We start from the raw sequence: 19973 nt of genomic DNA on the forward strand, positions 1-19973 counted from the left end.
GTGCAAAGTTTTGCCTGTGTGTCTAGTGACGGGAACAGTAAGAATGAGGCTTGGAACGCGGAGCGCATTGTGGGCCTGTCATGGGTGGGGCCAGCAGCACATGCATGCCTGGCTCACAGAGCAGCCTTTGGGTGTTCTTTTCCCAGAGGAGCTCTACGGTGACTTTGAAGACTTGGAAACGGGACGTGCACAAGGGAAAATCGGGCCCCGACACTCAGGTATGACTTTGTCGTAGCTGGCTGTTCTTGGTCATTGTGTTCTGAGAGAGGCCCACATTGAGAAATGCAAACCTTACTTGTGATGTGTGAAGATTGCAGACTGGATGGATAGATTCCTTCCTAAAGGGTGGGGATGTGGGGACCAAAGAGAAGCTTTCTTGTTTACTTAAGTTTTGGACGACAGTTACTACCGTTTCTTGCCATAGTCATTTGCCAAGACCACTGTGATTTTTCAATCACAGAAGTCTTAGCTTCTCAGACTTACATTCAACCATTGCCATCATTCTCCTCTTTTTAAATTTAAGTGTCATTTAAAAGAATGAAGTCCCTGTTCTCCCTAATATTTCTTTAGAACAGGGTCTGGGAGCATCTGGGTGAGGGACATGTCTGTTATTTTTATTCTAGCTTGTGTTCCCAGCCAGCTTAAGGAATAGCAGCTAATTGTAATGCAGATGTAACAATTTCCTGTAGCAGTACCATGTTATTCAGAGACAAAGGTTATGTTGTGTTTTGTTTTGTTTTATTGATAATGATAACAGATTTTTGCTAAGATTTTTGTTTAAATAGAACTTTAAAAAATGTAATGTTTAAAGAAAAGACCGTCATAAACATACACAAAATTTTTTCTTCTGGAAATTTAAGTATGAAGATATAGAGAAACAAGGAAGAAATTGACCCCGACGAAGAAGAAAGTGCCAAGAAAAAGCATTTGGATAAGAAGAGAAAATTGAAGGAGATGTTTGATGCGGAATATGATGAAGGAGAAAGCACATATTTTGATGATCTTAAAGGAGAAATGCAGAAAGAAGCACAGGTGAGAAACCTCAGTTCCTCTCAGCCCCTTGTCAAGACTATCACATAGTGCAGGAATCCCTGACTTTCTTTCGGTCCCTGCTTCCTACCCTGCTTCTGTGCCTTTCATTTGGACTCCTGGGTAGATGCATGTGAGTGTGTTTATTCATGCAGTGAGCTCATTGTTTCTACAGTCAGAAGATCACCAGAAAAAGATCCATACCTATTTTGTAACAAGAATTAGGAAACCGAAATGACTGAGACATGGTCTCTACTTTTGAGACTTTTACAATGTAGTGATCTGAGACAGTGTGTTCATTTCAGCGCAAGCCAATGCTGCCTATTCCGATCGCTGCACCCTGATTTGAATGGCAGGTGATCAGTGGCCCGTGTGGCTTATGGACACACCAGAGCTCCCAGGGGAAGTGCTCTGAAAACTCATCCTGGTCAGAGTTCAGAAGGACATGTGGAGTATAAGGTCAGATGCGGAGATAAAGGGACATGGTGTGGCCCGCCTGCCTGGGGGTGCTGAGCAGGTTGCTGGAGGCGGTGATGTCACTCTGAAGGAGACAGACACAGAAACGTGTGTACAGTTGATGGTGAGCATCTGAGTTGTGTCTTGTTAGTGAGGCCAGGAGTGCCTGTGTAAGCTGGAACAGATTAGGTATATGATTTGTGAAACAGAGTTTCATCCTAGATCTTCATCTAGTCAAAGGACTGTTTCCTGATTAGGCATTAGCTTAGTGGTTGCTAGTCTGTGTTGACCTTTGAAAGGCATGACTAGGCTAACTCTGAAGTTTTTGCTTCACACCATTTACAATTTAAAATTACCTAGAGCCTTGTGGGCCATTGGAAAAGACTGAATGTTTCACTCTGAAATGGGAGTCCTTGGAGGGTTTTGAGCAGAGGAGAGACATTCAGGTAATCAGATCACTCTGCCAAGACATCAGTCTGGTAGAGATCAGTCCGGTGGCACAAACCAGAGGGCTGGCAGTGGAGATGAGACAAAGAGTCAAACCCGGATAGAGTTTATTTGGAAGCTGGGTCAGTAGGATTTCCTGGTGGACTGAATGTGGGGTGTGTGAGAGGAAATGAGGATGGCGACTGGAAGTTCCTGGAAGGATGGGTTATTGCAGGTTAAATAGGAAACTGTCTGCAGATGCAGTTTTGGGAAGATGATGTTTGGTTCGGCTGGGTATCATGCAGACAAATGGAGTGTCAAGTCTGGAGAGCCAGGTCTGGCCAGGGACTTAGATGTACAGCCCTCAGCACGTAGATGCCACTTAACTCTGTGAGGTGGCCGGGGAGTGAGTGCAGAGTGACTGGGAGGAGCAAGACTGGCATGGGCGAGATGGGGCGATTGCGGCCGTGAGGCCTGAGCAGTGCCTAGGAGGGAGAGGGAGAAGCAGTGTGAGCATGCAGGCACGCAGGAGTCCAGTTGTACACAGAGGCGAAGCACTGTTCAGATCCCGCTGCAGTGTTAACTACAGTAAAGGCAGAGTTGACCACTGGAGGAGTCCTTCAGCCTGGAGGCCTTCAGCGATCTTGGCAAGCACCAATTTTCATGGATGTAGGAGAATGGGAGCAGAGGAACTGGAGGCTGCAACTGTGGAAAACTTTTGTGGGGTTTTGCTGCAGAGAGAAGCAGAGAAATGAAGCAGTTTTTGGTGGAAGAAGTGGAATCAAAAGGTTTTGAGATAAGAGAGAGAACAGAGGGAAGAGCTGTTGGAATAAAGTCCAGGAAGAGTGGATGGTGTCTAGTGAGCAAGTGATGTGTGGCCCTGAGTAGAGGCATGGACAAATCATCTGTGCCTGAGCTGGCCGTAGAACTTTCTGTGATCATGGAGATGCACGTCTGTGCTTCCCAATATTGTAACACTGGCTGCAAGTTGATATGGACCACTTCCAGTGTGACTAGTGTGATTGAGGAAGTGCATTTTAAATATTATGTAATTGTAATTAATTTTCATTTAGATAGCCACACATAGCTCCTCTATGGGCCAGGTCAGAGCTCTGATAAGGCTGGATATGGGAGGAAACCCTGGTAGAGGGTTGACCGTAGAGGTTCTTTTGGTTTTGGAGTGAATCAGGAAACAGCCATCAGCTGAGTGAAGGTGAGGGTGGTGGTGGTGGGTGTTTGAAGACAAGGGAAAAGTGTGAAAGAATTATTTGGAGAGGAAGGAAAGAAAGTGTGGACTGGGGATGTTTCCAATGTTCGAGCACGCAGGGCTCCACAGTTATCTACATTTGCTGTCCCTTGGAGCAGGAGAGAAGAAAATGGTTGGGACATATTCTGAACAGACTGTAGAGGTAAAATGTGTAGGGTTTTTTTTGTTTTTTTGTTTTTTGAGATGGAATCTCGCTCTATTGCCCAGGCTGGAGTGCAGTGGCAGGATCTTGACTCACTGCAACCTCCATCTCCCAAGTTCAAGCGATTCTCTCACCTCTGCCTCCTGAGTAGTTGGGACTACAGGCACGCACCACCATGCCCAGCTGATTTTGGTATTTTTAGTAGAGACGGGGTTTCACCATGTTGGAGAGGCTGGTTTCAAACTCCTGACCTCACGTGATCTGCCCGCCTCAGCCTCCCAAAGTGCTGGGATTACAGGCATGAGCCACTGTACCCGGCAAATGTGTAGTATTTTTAATAGGATAAAGCCTACATAATTCTGTCCACAGTTCCTTTACTTAGAAATTGCTTATTTGTTCATGTTAATCCTATGTTTATTACAAATAACAGCATACAGGTTTTTCCCCCCCACCCCGTCATGTACAGCTGAATCACGTAGAATTTGAAGATCAAGATGATGAAGCCAGAGTTCAGTATGATGGTTTTTGACCTGGGATGTACGTCCGCGTTGAGATTGAAAATCTTCCCTGTGAATTTGTGCAGAACTTTGACCCCCATTACCCCATTATCCTGGGTGGCTTGGGCAACAGCGAGGGAAATGTTGGACACGTGCAGGGGGTCCCTTTGCTGCATATTTGGTGCCTGAGGCTCTGTGGATTTCCCCTCCATCAATCATCTTACCCTCTCATCCCCCTCAGATGCGTCTGAAGAAACATCGCTGGTATAAGAAAATCCTCAAGTCCCAAGATCCAGTCATATTTTTTGTAGGGTGGAGGAGGTTTCAGACCATCCTGCTCTATTATATTGAAGACCACAATGGAAGACAAAGGCTTCTAAAGTATACCCCACAGCACATGCATTGTGGAGCAGCCTTTTGGGGTAAAATATGATTACAATAACTTGCCTATTGCCGAGATTAAACTTTACAGGCTGCGTTATTTTAGCTTTGTGCTTTTCCTTTCATAAAATTCCACTCCTAAGATGTTTCTGTTTTCTGGGAGCGGGGAGGTGGTTTGGAGTATATATGTAAATCTATATCCAAATCTAAATGTCCATATCCAGTATGTTAAACTAGAATCTAAAATTTCTGGTTTGCTATATTTCTCTTTTTCCTTTTCCTTTAAGACCCTATCACTCCACAGGGAACTGGTTTCTTGGCAATACAGTCTGTCAGTGGCATAATGGTAACTATCTTGGATGATTTCTTTTACAGATTGGTTTGAGAAATATATCCTGAATGTGGGTTATTATGTACATGAGACTTTAAGTTGAAAATTACTCATTTTTATTATTATAAAGTAAATTTCCCTTTGCTTTTAATCTTCGTACATCCTTTTCAGTAGGGTGTGGGATTAGAGGAGGGGAGGTGGAAGAATTATAATGGTACATTTCCTATTTTTGTGCATCTTTTGCATTTATTTATCTAAGCAAGTATTTAAGCAGTGCTCACCATGTGCTAAGCACTATATGAGGTTATGAGGAGACATCAGAGACCACCCAGACACAAGACTCCCTGCAGCTCTGCTGGGGTAGCAGTCTGTTCACTCCATTTTCATTTGACCAGTCAGTCAGGCAGGGCAGGGTTTACTGGTCCCATTTAACAGAGAAGAAAGCAGAATAATGAGCAGATGGAATCTTCCCTGGAAGTCCAAATTTTAATTTCCTAAACATTGCAACTGTATTTTTCTTTTCCATTTCGTTCCAAATAAATCATTATAGTAAAATTACATTCCTCTGAAATCACTCTCAGGAAAGTACTCAAGTAGCCTTTTTTTTTTCTTTTTTTTTTTTTTTTTTTGAGACAGAGTCGCACTCTGTCATCCAGGCTGGAGTGCAGTGGCACGATCTTGGCTCGCTGCAACCTCTGCCTCCTGGGTTTAAGCGGTTCTCCTGCCTCAGCCTCCCGAGTAGCTGGGATTACAGGTGTGCACCATCATGCCGAGCTAATTTTTGTATTTTTAGTAGAGACGGAATTTCGCCATGTTGGCCAGACTGGTTTCAAACTTCTGACCTCAGGTGATCCACCTGCCTTGGCCTCCCAAAGTGCTGGGATTACAGGTATGAGCCACTGTGCCTGGCCTGAAGTCACCCTTGTTAGTTTGGCTTACCAACTTTAAGGTTTTGGATTGCTTTTGTCAAACCACTGGGTTGCAAGTTCAGATGGTCTCTCTTGTTTTTCTTAGCTAATTGTAAGTAAAATTCACTTTGGTAATTTATTGTGTCACATAGAATTGAAGTTTTTCTCTTGCTAATATTATTCCTATTTTCAAATTTTGGGGCTCCTGTTAGCCTGATTTTCGGATAGCTGCCACAGGAGTTGTCCTTGATCTGGATAAATCCATAAAAATTGTGAAGAAATTAAAGCTAACTGTTTTTCCATATGAAATTTTCAAGAACACTTCATTTATTTAGGTCTGTATATCTATATATTCTCATATTTATAAATGTCCATATTGTTTGAGAAAAGGAATGAAATACCTCTAAAATGTGGGCCTCATATTTTTAGAAAAGTGTTTGGAATCTTTTATAAACTTCATATTTTGTTTGCTCCTTTATATTCTGTATTACTTAAATATGCTCAAAAAAGCAGTGGTAAACAGCTATTTAGGAATTGAGGCTGTTCCTCCTGACTTCCATGTGAGACTGCCACAGAACTCATATTGAAAACATGTCATTTTATCCACTAGGTTTTTGTTTCCTACTTTTTAAATTGGTGTTAAGAAAGGGAAAAAAATCACAAGTTTGTCTAACTCAGTAGAAAAATCGACAAAGCATTTGCAGATAACTTGGCAAGGGTACAGAGAAATGGATGTACTGTTTTACAGTATTTGGGGAGGGTGGTTTGAGCAGCATTTATTGACAATTTCATTAGTAGGGATGTTTCTATTGAAGACACAGAGTTAGGAAGTCATAAAATGTTCTTACAATATAAGGTAATAATACCACCGGTGTTTATCTTATGTTTTCATGTTCTAAGTGCATGCATCCGAGTAAAAGGATCTGGGCTGCAGTCCAGTCTGAGAGATGCCAGCAAAGGCTTCCTAGGCCAATTCAGTCCAGTAAATCCCTCTTTGATCTTTTCTTCCACACAGACAGCGGTGATGAGCATGCCCATGAACTCACATGATTATTTTGGGGAAAATGAAAGAGTTGTATTCTTTTTGAGGTAGTAATTCCACTTTCAGAGGCAAATACATTTTGATTATTTTATCACCCTTCAGTGAGTTGTTTTTGTTCTTTAATCAAGGATGTATGTTTGAAGTAAGAAGTAAAGCATAAAGTATATGATTTTGTGTGTGTGTGTGTTTTTATCTTGCTATACCTGTAGGGAATGTTTAATTCTGCCTTGGAAGTGGCCAAATTTGAAGATGCTGTGATTCGAACTGTCAGTGGGATAAGGGGGCAGATCAAGAGAGCACTCTGAGCTCCAGAAGGAGCTTTCCAGGCTAGCTTTGAGGATAAGCTGCGGATGAGCGGTGAGTGTCTTCAGTAGTGTTCAGGGCAGGGTGTTACCATTCATGCTTGACTTCTAGCCAGTGTGACGAGAGGCTGGAGTCAGGTCTCCAGAGAGTTGAGCAGCTCCAGCCTTAGATCTCCCAGTCTTATGCGGTGTGCCCATTCGCCTGGTGTCTGCAGTCCCCTGGCCACACCCAGTAACAGTTCTGTGATCTATGAGAATAGTTTCCTTAGCGAGCTTTCCCTTCAAATACTTTGCAGCCAGGTAGAGAAGTTTGGAGTGAAGGTTTTGTTCTTTGTTTCTTCGCAATATGGATATGAATCTTCTTTTGAAAATGTTAAAGTAAATTACCTCTTTTCAGATATTGTCTTCATGCGAATTTGGTATCCTGTTTCCATCCCAGCCTTCTATAACCCAGTAACATCTTTGTTGAAACCAGTGGGTGAGAAAGACACCTGGTCAGGATTGTGGACCACGGGCCACCTCGGGCTCACCCATGGTGTCAGACTAAAGACAAACAAGGACTCTCTGTATAAGGTACTGGTCGTGTGTGTGTTAGTGGAGATGAAGCCTGTGCTCTACAGACAGGGAGTCACACAGACACTTTTCTATAATTTCTTACGTACTTTGAATGTTCAGGTATAAAGTCTAATGTTAAATTTGATTGAACAATTGTATATTTGTGGGATATTTTGGAATGGAACACCAAAAAATGGTAATAGTGGTTCTTTCTGGATTGAAGACAAACTTTTCTTTTTTAAAATAAATTTCATTTTATGTATTTGAGGTTGACAACATGATCTTAAAGGATACATATAGATAGTAAACTGGTTACTATAGTGAAGCAAATTAACATAGCTACCATCTCACATAGTTAGATTTTTGTTTGTGTGACAGGAACAGCTAAAATCTACTTATTTAACAAAAATACCAAAGACAATATGTTTTTATTAACTATAGCCCTCATGATGTACACTAGATCTCTAACTTGTTCATCCTACATGTCTGCTACTTTGTATTATTTTAATGTACATCTCCCCATTTCCTATTGGTCATTTCCTATTTGGCCCATTTTTCAACTGGGTTGTTTTTCTGCTATTAAGTTGTAAGAGTTCTTTACTGATTTTTGGATATTAACACTTTATCAGATATGTGGTTTGCAAATATTTCTTCCAGTCTGTAGGTTCCCCTTTCATTTTGTTGGTTGTTCCTTTGCTGTGCAGAAGCTTTTTAGTTTGATGCAGTCCTCGTTGTTTATGTTTACATTTGTAGCCTGGCTTGTGGTGCGATATCCAAAAAATTATTGCTAAGGCCAATGTCAAGAGGCTTTCCCCCTATGTTTTCTTCTAGGAGTTTTATGGTTTCAGGTCTTATTTGGGTCTTTGGTCTTGTATCTGTTTTGAGTTGATTTTTGTGTATGGTGTATGATCAGGGTCCAATTTTATTCTTTTGCATGTGAAAATCGTATTATTGAAGAAACTATCTTTTTTACCATTGTGTTGTCTTGTTTGCCCTTGTCAAAAATTAGTTGACAGTATATGTTTGGATTTATTTCAAAGGTCTCTGTTCTGTTCCATTGGTCTATTTTTTTGTTTTTATGCCAGCACCATACTGTTTTGATTACTATAGCTTTGTAATACAATTTTAAATCAAGAGGTGTGATGCCTCCAACTTTTTCTTTCACAGTTATCTGTTGGCTGTTTGGGGTTTTTTGTGGTTCCATATGAGTTTCAGGATTGTTTTTTCTTTTCTTTTTTTTTTTTTTTTTGAGGCGAAGTCTCACTCTGTCACCCAAGCTGGAGTGCAGTGGCATAATCTCAGCTCACTAAAACCTCTGCCTCCTGGATTCAAGCAATTCTTCTGCCTCAGCCTCCCAGGTAGCTGGGACTACAGGCACATGCCACTATGCCCGGCCAATTTTTGTAGTTTTAGTAGAGACAGGGTTTCACTATGTTGGCTGGGCTGGTCTCCAACTCCTGACCTCGTGATCCGCCCGCTGCGGTCTCCCAAAGTGCTGGAATTACAGGCGTGAGCCACTGTGCCTGGCCAGGATTGTTTTATTCTGTTCTGTGAAGAATGTCATCAGAACTTTGATGAGGATTGTGTTAAATCTGTATAGTTGCTTTGGGTAGTGTGAACATTTTAACAATATTAATTCTTCTGATCCATAAACATAGGATGTCTTTTCATTTGTTCATGTCTAAATTTCTTTCATCAATGTTTTATGGTTTTCAAGTGTACACATCTCTCACCTTCTTGGTTAAATGTATTCCTAAGTTTTTGTTTTTCTTTGATGCTATCGTAAATGAGATTATTTTCTTGATTGCTTCATCAGCTAGGTTATTTGTACATAGAAATGCAACTGATTTTTATATGTTGAGTTTATACCTTGCAGCTTAACTGAATTGATTTAGTAGTTCTCACAGTTTTTTGTGGAATCTTTGGAGTTTTTTACGTAAAGGATCTTGTCATCTGCAAATGGAGATAATTTTACTTCTTTAATTTAGTTGCCTTTTTTTTCTCATCTGATTGCTCTTGCAAATACTCTACTGAATAAAAGTGATGAGGCTGGCCATCCCTATCTTGTACTCAATCTTAGTGGAAAAGCTTTAGTTGTTCCCACTAACTATGATTAGACTGTGGGTTTTTCATAAATGGTCTTTATTATGTTGAGGAACTTTCTTTCTATACATAAACTATTAAGAGGTTTTATCAAGAAAGATTGCTAAACTTTGTTAAATGCTTTTACTGCATCAATTGAGGTGACCATGTCGTTTTATCTTTCATTTTGTTAATGTGATATATCACATTGATTGATTTACATATTTTAAACCAGCCTTGCATGCCAGGGATAAATCCCACTTAAGCACGATGTATAATGTTTTTGATGTGTTGTTGAATTCTATTTGCTAAAATTTTTTTAGGATGTTTGCATCAGTATTTAATTTATTGGAGAAGTTGACCTGTAGTTTTTGTTTGTTTGGGGTGTGTGTGTGTGTGTGTGTGTGTGTTTTGGTTTGGCTTAGGTATTAAGGTGATACTGGCCTGGTAAAATGTGTTTGGAATTACTTCCTCTCACTCTGTTTTTGCGAAGAGTTTAAGAAGTAAACTCCCAGGGGATGGGAGTGACTCTGGACGTGGGAGTGACATGATAGTGACTCTGGACCCTGCAGTGGTGGGACACAGCAGCATCTCAGTCTCTGTAAGGCCAGGCGCAGCATCAGCAAGGACCCCAGAATGGTGGAGCACTACTGTGGCTTGGGCCCTCGGGGGCAGGAACCAGTGCAGCAACTACTTCTCTCCCTGGGGAGGCAGGTGCCTGGGCAACTCACATTCTCCAGGGCTAGTCCAGTTCCAAGGAAGCAGGGTTCTACAGTTGTTTGTCCTGAAGGGCAAGGTACCCCAGTTCAGCTAATGCCGTTTTCCTGGGATATAGGGGTGCCATGTTGGCTCATCCCTGGCAGGTGTGGCTGCTCAGTTCAGCCAAGTCACTGATTCCCTGTGAAGCAGGGCAGTGCTTCAGCTCTCGTGCAGTGGGGGGTGTGACTGCTCAGACTGGCCAAGGCACTGACTCCCTGGAAAGCAGGGCACCAAGTCAGCTCAGGCTCCAAGGGGCAGGGCGCAATGGCAGCTGGGAGGGGAGGGGCACAGCAGCGTGGCCCCGCAGGTGGGGTGTATGCTGTGATGTGGACATCATTTGTTCCCACCAGCCATTTGAAATTTCATCCATTTGAAATTTGATTCCAAATGTGGTGGTGTGGGAGGTGGGGCCTAGTGGGAGTTATTTGGGTCACAGGGCAGATCCTTTATGAATAGATTAATGCCTTTTCATGGGACTGGATTAGTTACCAGGAGTGGATAGTTATCAGAGTGAGTTCAGCTTCCTAGACTCTCGTGTTTCCTCTTTTGCCCTGTGAGCCCCTTGCATACACCTGTTTCACCTTCCACTTTCCCCATGAGATGAAGCAGCACAAGACCCTCGCCAGTTGTGCTGCCCGATCTCGGACTTTTCAGACACAAGCAGGGTGAGCCAAATAAACCTTTTTTATAAAATAAGTTAGCCCGAGTCTCAAGTATTCTGTTACAGCCACACTAAATGGCCTAAGACAGTGTAACAGCGGCTCGGGGGTGGTGGGCCACTAGGTGGGTGTGATATAGAGCAACAAAGCCTGAGGATGGAAGAAGGGTGCGGTGGGTGCTCACCCTGGGTGGGACATGCTCCCGAAGTGGTCCAGGTCCTGGAGGGCACGTTGCAGCAGCAGCTGGTCCATGGGGTTGGGGCACAATGTCAGTTCCTTCTCTGAGGGGAGTGCTGGGGCTACTGGGCCCCTCTTGCTTCCTTATCCCTGCAGGGAGACATCCGCTCTGCTTCAGGCTGATCCCTCTGGGGGAATGGGTGGTGGGGGCCAGATGTTTCCTTCCCTGCTTTATGTGGCTGTTCTGTTTTCCGGGCTCTACTGGATTTCTGCTACTCCTTGATGCACTCTGGGGCTCTCCTTTAGTGACTTTCATCAAAATATAGCTGTTTGCTGCTTTGGCTGTCTTTGTCAGGGGATGAGTGCAAGGGGCTCTTGATCAGCCCCTTGCTGGCATCACTCCCTCTTAAACTTTTCACTGGATACTCTTTTGAACTATTTTTTCCCCCACCATATACGTGTATTTTTTAAACATTTATGTGCTAATTTCTACTGAAGCAATGTGGATTTTTCTGAAAGTTTTAATGTTTTAATAAGCTTTTTATTGAAATGTTAATGTACATACAGAAGAGTGCCCGAATCATAAGTGTGCATCTAGATGAACTGTAGCACACCAGGCTGCCACGCCCTGGACCAAGCAGTAGCCTTGACCTGTGGCCTCTCCCAGGCACTGCTGCCCCAACCCACAAAATAGCTACTTTCCCAGTTCCTGATGTAGATTTGTTCTGCCTGGTTTTGACTTCTATGAAATACAGCACATTCTATTTAGCCTGGCTTCTTTGGTTCAGTATTACAGAACACATCCATGTTCTTGTCTATGGCAGACATTGATTTATCATCATTGTTGAGTTCCATTATATGACTGTGTCACCATTTTTCCATTGATGAGTAAAATGATTTCCTATTTTTGGCTGTTATCCCACGGCCCTGAACACTAGGTCTGGATATGGGACTTGCAGGTATGCAGGGGCACACACACTTCTGCTGGAGGATCCCTGGGTGGGGTGGAGACTCCAGGGCACCTGTGCTCTGCTTCAGTGTGGAGGCTTCTGTGTTGTGTTCTGGGAGCACAGTGGCTTGGCCTCCACCACCAGCAGCAGCTTAAAGAGTTCCTGCTGTTCCACGTGCTTGCCAACAATTGGCCTCTTCAGTTTTTTTTTTTTTTAGGTTTTCAGTGCCTGCCTGGACTTGTGTTTTCATTTAGATTTTGGTTTCTTAGAACTTTCGTTATTCTCTTCACAGCTTAACAGTGCATTTGAAAAGATTTGTTTTCATGTGGAGTATTCAGTTTTGTAATAAGAGGGTTGTTCAAGGCATCAGTCTGCCACTCTGCTAGAAACAGAATTCTCCCAGGCATTTTTTTTTATATAAAGTAGTTAATGAAATTTTGAACCATCTTACATGAATTTTTATTAAAATACACTTCAGGATGTGGTGCCCATTATCCATTCTACTCTTTTGTAACAAGTAGATTTCTCTGAATTCTTGAATTTGAAAACAATTGGGCTTCCTAAACAGAGAATATGGAATATTATTGGGGACGATGTCTTTAATAATACATTTCAAGATAGGAGAAACTTTTTCTATATAGTTGACTTTAATAAAAGCCTAGGGCAAAACTTTCAATATATTAACAGTATTTATGAGGCAGTTAAGAATTTGGGTCATCTCCGTCTCCACTAAAAATACAAAAAAATTAGCCAAGTGTGGCAGCGGGCGCCTGTAGTCCCTGCTACTTGGGAGGCTGAGGCAGGAGAATGGTGTGAACCCGGGAGGCGGAGGTTGCAGTGAGCCGAGATCATGCCACTGCACTTTAGCCTGGGCAACAGAGCAAGACTCCGTATCAAAAAAAAAAAAAAAAAAAAAGAATTTGGGTCATCTCAATTAAACATAGAATTTAAGATTACATTGAAAATTCAGTACAGAGTATTTTGCCTTCATCTGTTGTTTGAGTCTCCCTTCTTTCAGCCATCCTTCCATCAGAAATAGAATACCAAGTTAAACTTCTTAATTAGAATCAGGAATCAGGACTCTTTGGCTGCTGATTGAAGGAAGAACTGTCCTTAAATCCAGAGTGGGCCGGGCATGGTGGCTCATGCCTGTAATCCTAGCACTTTGGGAGGCCAAGGCAGGTGGATCACCTGAGGTCAGGAGTTCAAGAGCAGCATGACCAACATGGTGAAACCCCATCTCTACTGAAAATACAAAAATTAGCCGGGCGTGGTGGTGTGTGGCTATAGTGCCAGATACTTGGAAGGCTGAGATAGGAGAATTGCTTGAACCTGGGAGGTGGAGGTTGTGTGAGCCAAGATCGCGCCACTGCACTCTAGCCTGGGCGACAGGGCGAGACTCCATCTCAAAAAAAAAAAAAAAAAAAAAATCCAGAGTGGTTGGTAGTCAAGACAAAAAGCTAGATTATTTTTGTTAGTCTGGGAACTAAAAAAAATAGTTGTAACTTTGAAGCCTTTTTATGGATCAACATGAAGATTGAGGGATCTCCAATAGAAAGGGCATCCTGGTGGCAAAGGATAATCATTACCAGACTGCAAGAGTACTTTCAATGGCAAGAAAGCAGCAACAGAATCAATGAAAACAAAGCAATGATTAGAATGCCCTTTCCCCTTCTCCTCCTGACTTGTAGACACTGATTGTCTTCCTTGGACTTAGGGAACCCTCTAAGTTCTTGAAAAATTCAATGATCAGGCTATAGTAGATGGTCCCCAGTACACAGCACAAGATTTTTTGATAAACTGGACATTTTGAGACCCAAATAACTAATTAGAAAAATTAAACATGTGAAACTACTTTATCCTATGCATAGGGGTTATACTGGAAATAAAATGTACAACATTGGAATCCCTAAGGAGAAAAGTCCTAAAAGTTTCAATATCAAGAATCCCGCACCTGCTGCTACTTATCTAGCCTTTTGCTTGATTTCTGGTTGATGAAGTTGCACAACTCTTGAAAACTAAAAACCTTGAAAATTTGTCACTTGAAAACTACTTGAACCAAACTATGAAATCTCACCTGATATATAAGATGCAATTGTTACAATTATTTTAAACTTCAATTTAGTGTTCTCCTCTATCAAAGGAAAGTTTCAACTCTGTTAGTTGAGTACACACATCCTAAACAAGTTTCTGAGAATGCTTCTGTCTCGTTTTTACGGGAAGATATTTCCTTTTTCACCATACACCTCAATGCGCTCCAAATGTGCACTTCCAGATACTACAAAAAGAGTGTTTCAAACCTGCTCTATGAAAGGGAATGTTCAACTCTGTGACTTGAATGCAAACATCACAGAGATGTTTCTGAGAATGCTTCTGTCTAGATTTTATATGAAGATATTCCCGTTTCCAATGAAATCCCCAAGCTATCCAGATATCCACTTGCAGATTCTTCAAAAACAGTGTTTCCAAACTGCTGTCCCAAAAGAAAGTTTCACCTCTGTTAGTTGAGTTCACACATCACAAACTAGTTTATGAGAATACTTCTATTTTTTATGCGAAGATATTCCCTTATTCACCATAGGCCTCAAAGCGATCCAAATGTGCACTTCCAGATTCCACAAAAAGAGTGTTTCAAACCTGCTCTATGAAAGCGAATGTTTAACTCTGTGACTTGAAAGCAAACATCCCAAAGATGTTTCTGAGAATGCTTCTGTCTACATTTTATATGAAAATATTCCCATTTCCAACGAAATCCTCAAAGCTATCCAAATATCCACTTGCAGATTCTACAAAAAGAGTGTTTCAAAACTGCCCTATCAAAAGAAATGTTCAACTCTGTTAGTTGAGTACAAACATCACAAACTGGTTTCTGAGAATGCTTCTGCCTAGTTTTTATGGGAAGATATTTCCGTTTTCACCATAGGCCACAAAGCCCTCCAAATGTCTAGTTCCACATACTACGAAATCATTGTTTCAAATCTGCTATATGAAAGGGAATGTTCAACTCTGTGACTTGAATGCAAAGATCACAGAGTTGTTTCTGAGAATGCTTCTCTGTAGATTTTATATGAAGATATTCCCGTTTCCAACGAAATCCTCAAAGCTATCCAAATATCCATTTGCAGATTCTACAAAAAGAGTATTTCAAAACTGCTGTATCAAAAGAAAGTTTCACCTCTGTTAGTTGACTTCACACATCACAAACAAGTTTATGAGAATGCTTCTGTCTAGTTTTTATGCGAAGATATTTCCTTTTTCACCATAGGCCTCAAAGCGATCAAAATGTCCACTTCCAGATTCTACAAAAAGAGTGTTTCAAACCTCCTCTATGAAAGGGAATGTTCAACTCTGAGTTGAATGCTAACATCCGAAAGCTGTTTCTGAGAATGCTTCTGTCTTGATTTTATATAAAGATGTTCCCGTTTCCAACGAAATCCTCAAAGCTATCCAAATATCCACATGCGGATTCTACAAAAAGAGTGTTTCAAAACTGCTCTAACAAAAGAAACGTTCAACTCTCTTAATTGAGTACACATATCACAAACAAGTTTATGAGAATGCTTCTGTGTAGTTTTTATGGGAAGATATTTCCTTTTTCACCATAGGCCTCAAAGCGATCCAGATGTTCACTTCCAGATACTACAAAAAGAGCATTTCAAACCTGCTCTGTGAAAGGGAATGTTCCACTCTGAGACTTGAATGCAAACATCTCATAGATGTTTCTGAGAATGCTTCTGTCTACATTTCATATGAATATATTTACATTTCCAACGAAACCCTCAAAGCTATCCAAATATCCACTTGCAGATTCTACAAAAAGAGTGTTTCAAACCTCCTCTATGAAAGGGAATGTTCAACTCTGAGTTGAATGCTAACATCCGAAAGCTGTTTCTGAGAATGCTTCTGTCTTGATTTTATATAAAGATGTTCCCGTTTCCAACGAAATCCTCAAAGCTATCCAAATATCCACATGCGGATTCTACAAAAAGAGTGTTTCAAAACTGCTCTAACAAAAGAAACGTTCAACTCTCTTAATTGAGTACACATATCACAAACAAGTTTATGAGAATGCTTCTGTGTAGTTTTTATGGGAAGATATTTCCTTTTTCACCATAGGCCTCAAAGCGATCCAGATGTTCACTTCCAGATACTACAAAAAGAGCATTTCAAACCTGCTCTATGAAAGGGAATGTTCCACTCTGAGACTTGAATGCAAACATCTCATAGATGTTTCTGAGAATGCTTCTGTCTACATTTCATATGAATATATTTACATTTCCAACGAAACCCTCAAAGCTATCCAAATATCCACTTGCAGATTCTACAAAAAGAGTGTTTCAAAACTGCTCTATCAAAAGAAAGGTTCAACTGTGTTAGTTGAGTACACACATCACAAACTGGTTTCTGAGAATGGTTCTGTCTAGTTTTTATGGGAAGATATAACCTTTTTCACCATAGGCCACAAAACGCTCCAAATATCCAGTTCCAGAGACTACAAAATCAGTGTTTCAAACCTGCTCTTTGAAACGGAATGTTCAACTCTGTGACTTGAACATTGCAGTGACAATTTCATATGCAAACTCTATAATAGGTCAGCACTGGAGAATAGTCTCATCACCAAGATTACTGCAATTACCTTTCCTGGGAACCAGAGAGAACCTCCGTGACCCCTCTCATCTGAGCACACAAGGAACTCTGCTCCTGCCCTGACAGATCACACCTGTGACACGGGGCAGGACAACGACAAGCAAGTCTAGTGTCCTCATTCATATATTGACCAATCTAGCTCGATCCTTCTATCTCTGAAAGGCCCTCTCCTCCACTGAATTGCATGAACATACCTTTGGGTGTGGGGCATTGCAACTTTGTTATTTGATATTCATTTAGTGAATTACATAATAAATAATCTGCCTCCATGGACGCTGGCAACAGGACAGTCATCAGAAGCTGGGGGAGTCATATAATCAGGACAAACCTGTGCTCTCTTCTTCGGACCTGGAAAGAGTGGGCTGACCTTGTGTGGGGCAACAGAGGGGAGGAGACAGACCAAACATCTAGAACCAGGTGAGCACCTCACTTACCAGGTAGTCTCTGGGCCTTTTGTTTGAACACATGCAGAAGGACCTGTGCTCACCTTCAGGGAAATGGTGAACTTGGAGAAAAGATCACAGTGACCAACAATTTTTTACTTATCGAGAAAAAAGTGTCATAGGTCTCTATGCATCAATATGCATGTGTACAGGTTGCTACACAAAAAAGAGGAAAATATATTAGCTGGAAAGAAAACCAAAGAGCTTCTGAATGTGTAGGTGTTGTTATTCTCAAATATGCTAGCTCCCATTTTAGGATGCTGCTCCCTAGGGGCCAGGACACTGGGGCTGACAGAACATGCTGCTGAGGCTCAGTTCTGGACAAGAGCTACTGAGAACCAGAGACTCACTTCTTCCACACAGCCTCACTGATGGATGAAGGCTCTGCCCTGGGTGCAGCAGCACTGAAGACATTGGCCCCCTGGTTCCCAACCCTGCTTCTATGGAAGAAGGTCTACCCCAGCAGGAGCTGCATGCTGATAAAGTGGAAAGTTTCTCCCCAACCCTGCACTGAGCGCTCAGCTCCTACATTGAAGAAGAAAAACACTCCTAATCTCCACCTGCAGAATCTTATCTTGGAGCTCTGTCTCAGGAGCGGGGGTGAGGCTGAAATTTGGTCATAAAATAGAGTCCCGAATCTGGTCTTGAAGGACCTGACTTCATTTACAACAGAGTGTGGAGAATTAGCCTAAGAGTTGCTTCAAAAACAGTGGAGGCTGTGGTAAAATGCACTTGGAAGGAGATGGGTGGATGCATGGGAGATCCAGGCTAAACTGCAGGGCTGCTGGCCTGCAGGAGAGAACCAAGAAGAAAGAGAGCTGGGAAGAGTTCTCCTGGGATCAGTACAAATGTCAGGCACTGTTTGTTCAAAGGCGCCCATGTTTGTTTGGTTCCATCTGTAGAGCAACTTAGACCTCAGGGCATTGTTGAAAATATAAACTTCGAACTGCAAGTAGTGGAGCTCAACATCTGGTCCTGGTCAGGGAAGAGACAGAGAGAGCCCAGCCCAAACCAATGACATGCGAGGGTGCCAGTGAAATCCACGACTGTGTCTCTGGGGATCTTTCAGGCAGGCCTTCTGTCACTCAGAAGAAAGTCTGGAGTTCACCTGTAATGCTTTATGTCAAATTTTCAAAGATGTTCATGTTGTTTTAAGTTTCTAACATATACACACCACACACACACACAGTGTTAAACATCTGAATACATGTGTGTGAACATATGATTTTAATCCTTTGTAGGACATACTTAGGAGTGAGAGTTGTAGGTCATGGATTAAGGACATGTTTAATTTTATAGGAAACTGTAAACGATTTTCCCAGAAACTGTTTCATTTTGCATTCCCACTAGCAGTATATTAGTCTCTAGGGTGCCTGACTTCTTCACCGACGCTGATATTGTCAGTATTTCTTCTTTATTTTTTGTCTTTCTAGAAAGTCTATGGTAGTGTCTCCTTTTGGTCTTGATTTGCAGTTCTCTAGTGGAAAATCACATTCATATGCTGATGTGTCATCTGTACATCTTCGAGGTTTGCCGGTTCATATTATAATTACATTGGTAGATATATGACTTGCAAATATTTTCTCTTTTGCAGCTTGTCCTTAATTTTCTTGATAGTCACTTGAGTAGAAAATGTTTTAAAATTTGAAGTTCAACTAACATTATTTTCATTTATTGATCACAAATTTTAATTTTCAGTATTGTTGATCAACTGTTAATCATATTTTAACTGTATTTGTTTTTATTTTATATGTATAAATTTGTGGGGAGTGACTGCAATTTTGTTACATATATATATTGCATAGTAGTCTTGGCTTTAATGTATCCATTATCCAAATAATGTACATTGTACTCATTAAGTAATTTCTCACCATTCTCCCACCTTCTGCTCTCCCATCTTTCTGAGTCTCCAGTGTCCATCATTCCTTTCTCTATGTCCCTGTGCACATAAGAGTTAGCTCTCATTTATAAGTGAGAACATGTGGTGTGCGATGTTCTGTTTCTCAATTATTATACTTAAAATAATGATGAATTCCATCCATGTGGCTGCAAAAGATATGATTGCATTCCTTAATATGGCTGGATAGCATTTAAATGTATATATATGTAACATTTTCTTTATAAAATTATCTGTTGTTAGGCATAGGTTAATTCCTAAGTTTGATGACTGTGCTATTATGAATAGTTCCACAGGAAAACAAAAGTCTGCTTATCATTCTGATATAATGATTTATTTTTCCTTCAGGTAGTTATTTGTGGTTATTGAATCAAAGTAGTTCTACTTTTACTTCTTTGAAAAATCTCCATACTGTTTTCCGTAGAGGCTGTGCTAATCTACATCCTCACCACAAGTGTCCGAGCGTTCGTTTTGCCTTCAGTCCTCACCAATACCTGTTATTTTTGGCTCTTTAATAGTAGCCATTCTGACTGGTTTAAGAAATATCATTGCAGTTTTAATTTGCCTCTCCCTGATAATTAGTGCTGTTTAGCATTGTTTACTTATCTATCATCCAGCATTTTCCCATGTATATCAATACATCAACTGGTGTACCTTAAATACGTACACTTTTATTTGTCAACTTTAGCTCCATAAAGCTGAAAATGTAACTCAGTCTTATAATAAAAAATGCATACTTATATTTCTACGTATTTTATCAATATGTGAGAATATAAACAGAAAAACTTGTACAAAAATAGTTATAACAGTTTGTTTATAATATTTATGTTGGAAACAAATTTAAATTTCATCAACAGGAAAACAAATATACATATTGTCATTATTTCACATAATAAACTGATTTATTTACTTAATAAACTGTCATTTACTGATGTTATGGATTGATTCAGATATGAAATATTCATGTGTGTATTAGTACATACATATGTATATATATGATGACAAAACCTTGAGACATGAAAT

At 41.0% G+C, this 19973-nt stretch overlaps 1 pseudogene; it reads left to right on the plus strand.

The window, feature by feature from the left end:
* The first annotated feature begins 878 nt into the window (after window positions 1-878).
* On the plus strand, window positions 879-8531 carry LOC115933090 (ribosome biogenesis protein BMS1 homolog; annotated as a pseudogene).
* The last annotated feature ends 11442 nt before the right edge of the window (window positions 8532-19973 follow it).

This window comes from Gorilla gorilla, chromosome 14 (assembly GCF_029281585.2).
Source record: "Gorilla gorilla gorilla isolate KB3781 chromosome 14, NHGRI_mGorGor1-v2.1_pri, whole genome shotgun sequence".
Classification (NCBI taxonomy): Eukaryota; Metazoa; Chordata; class Mammalia; order Primates; family Hominidae; genus Gorilla; species Gorilla gorilla.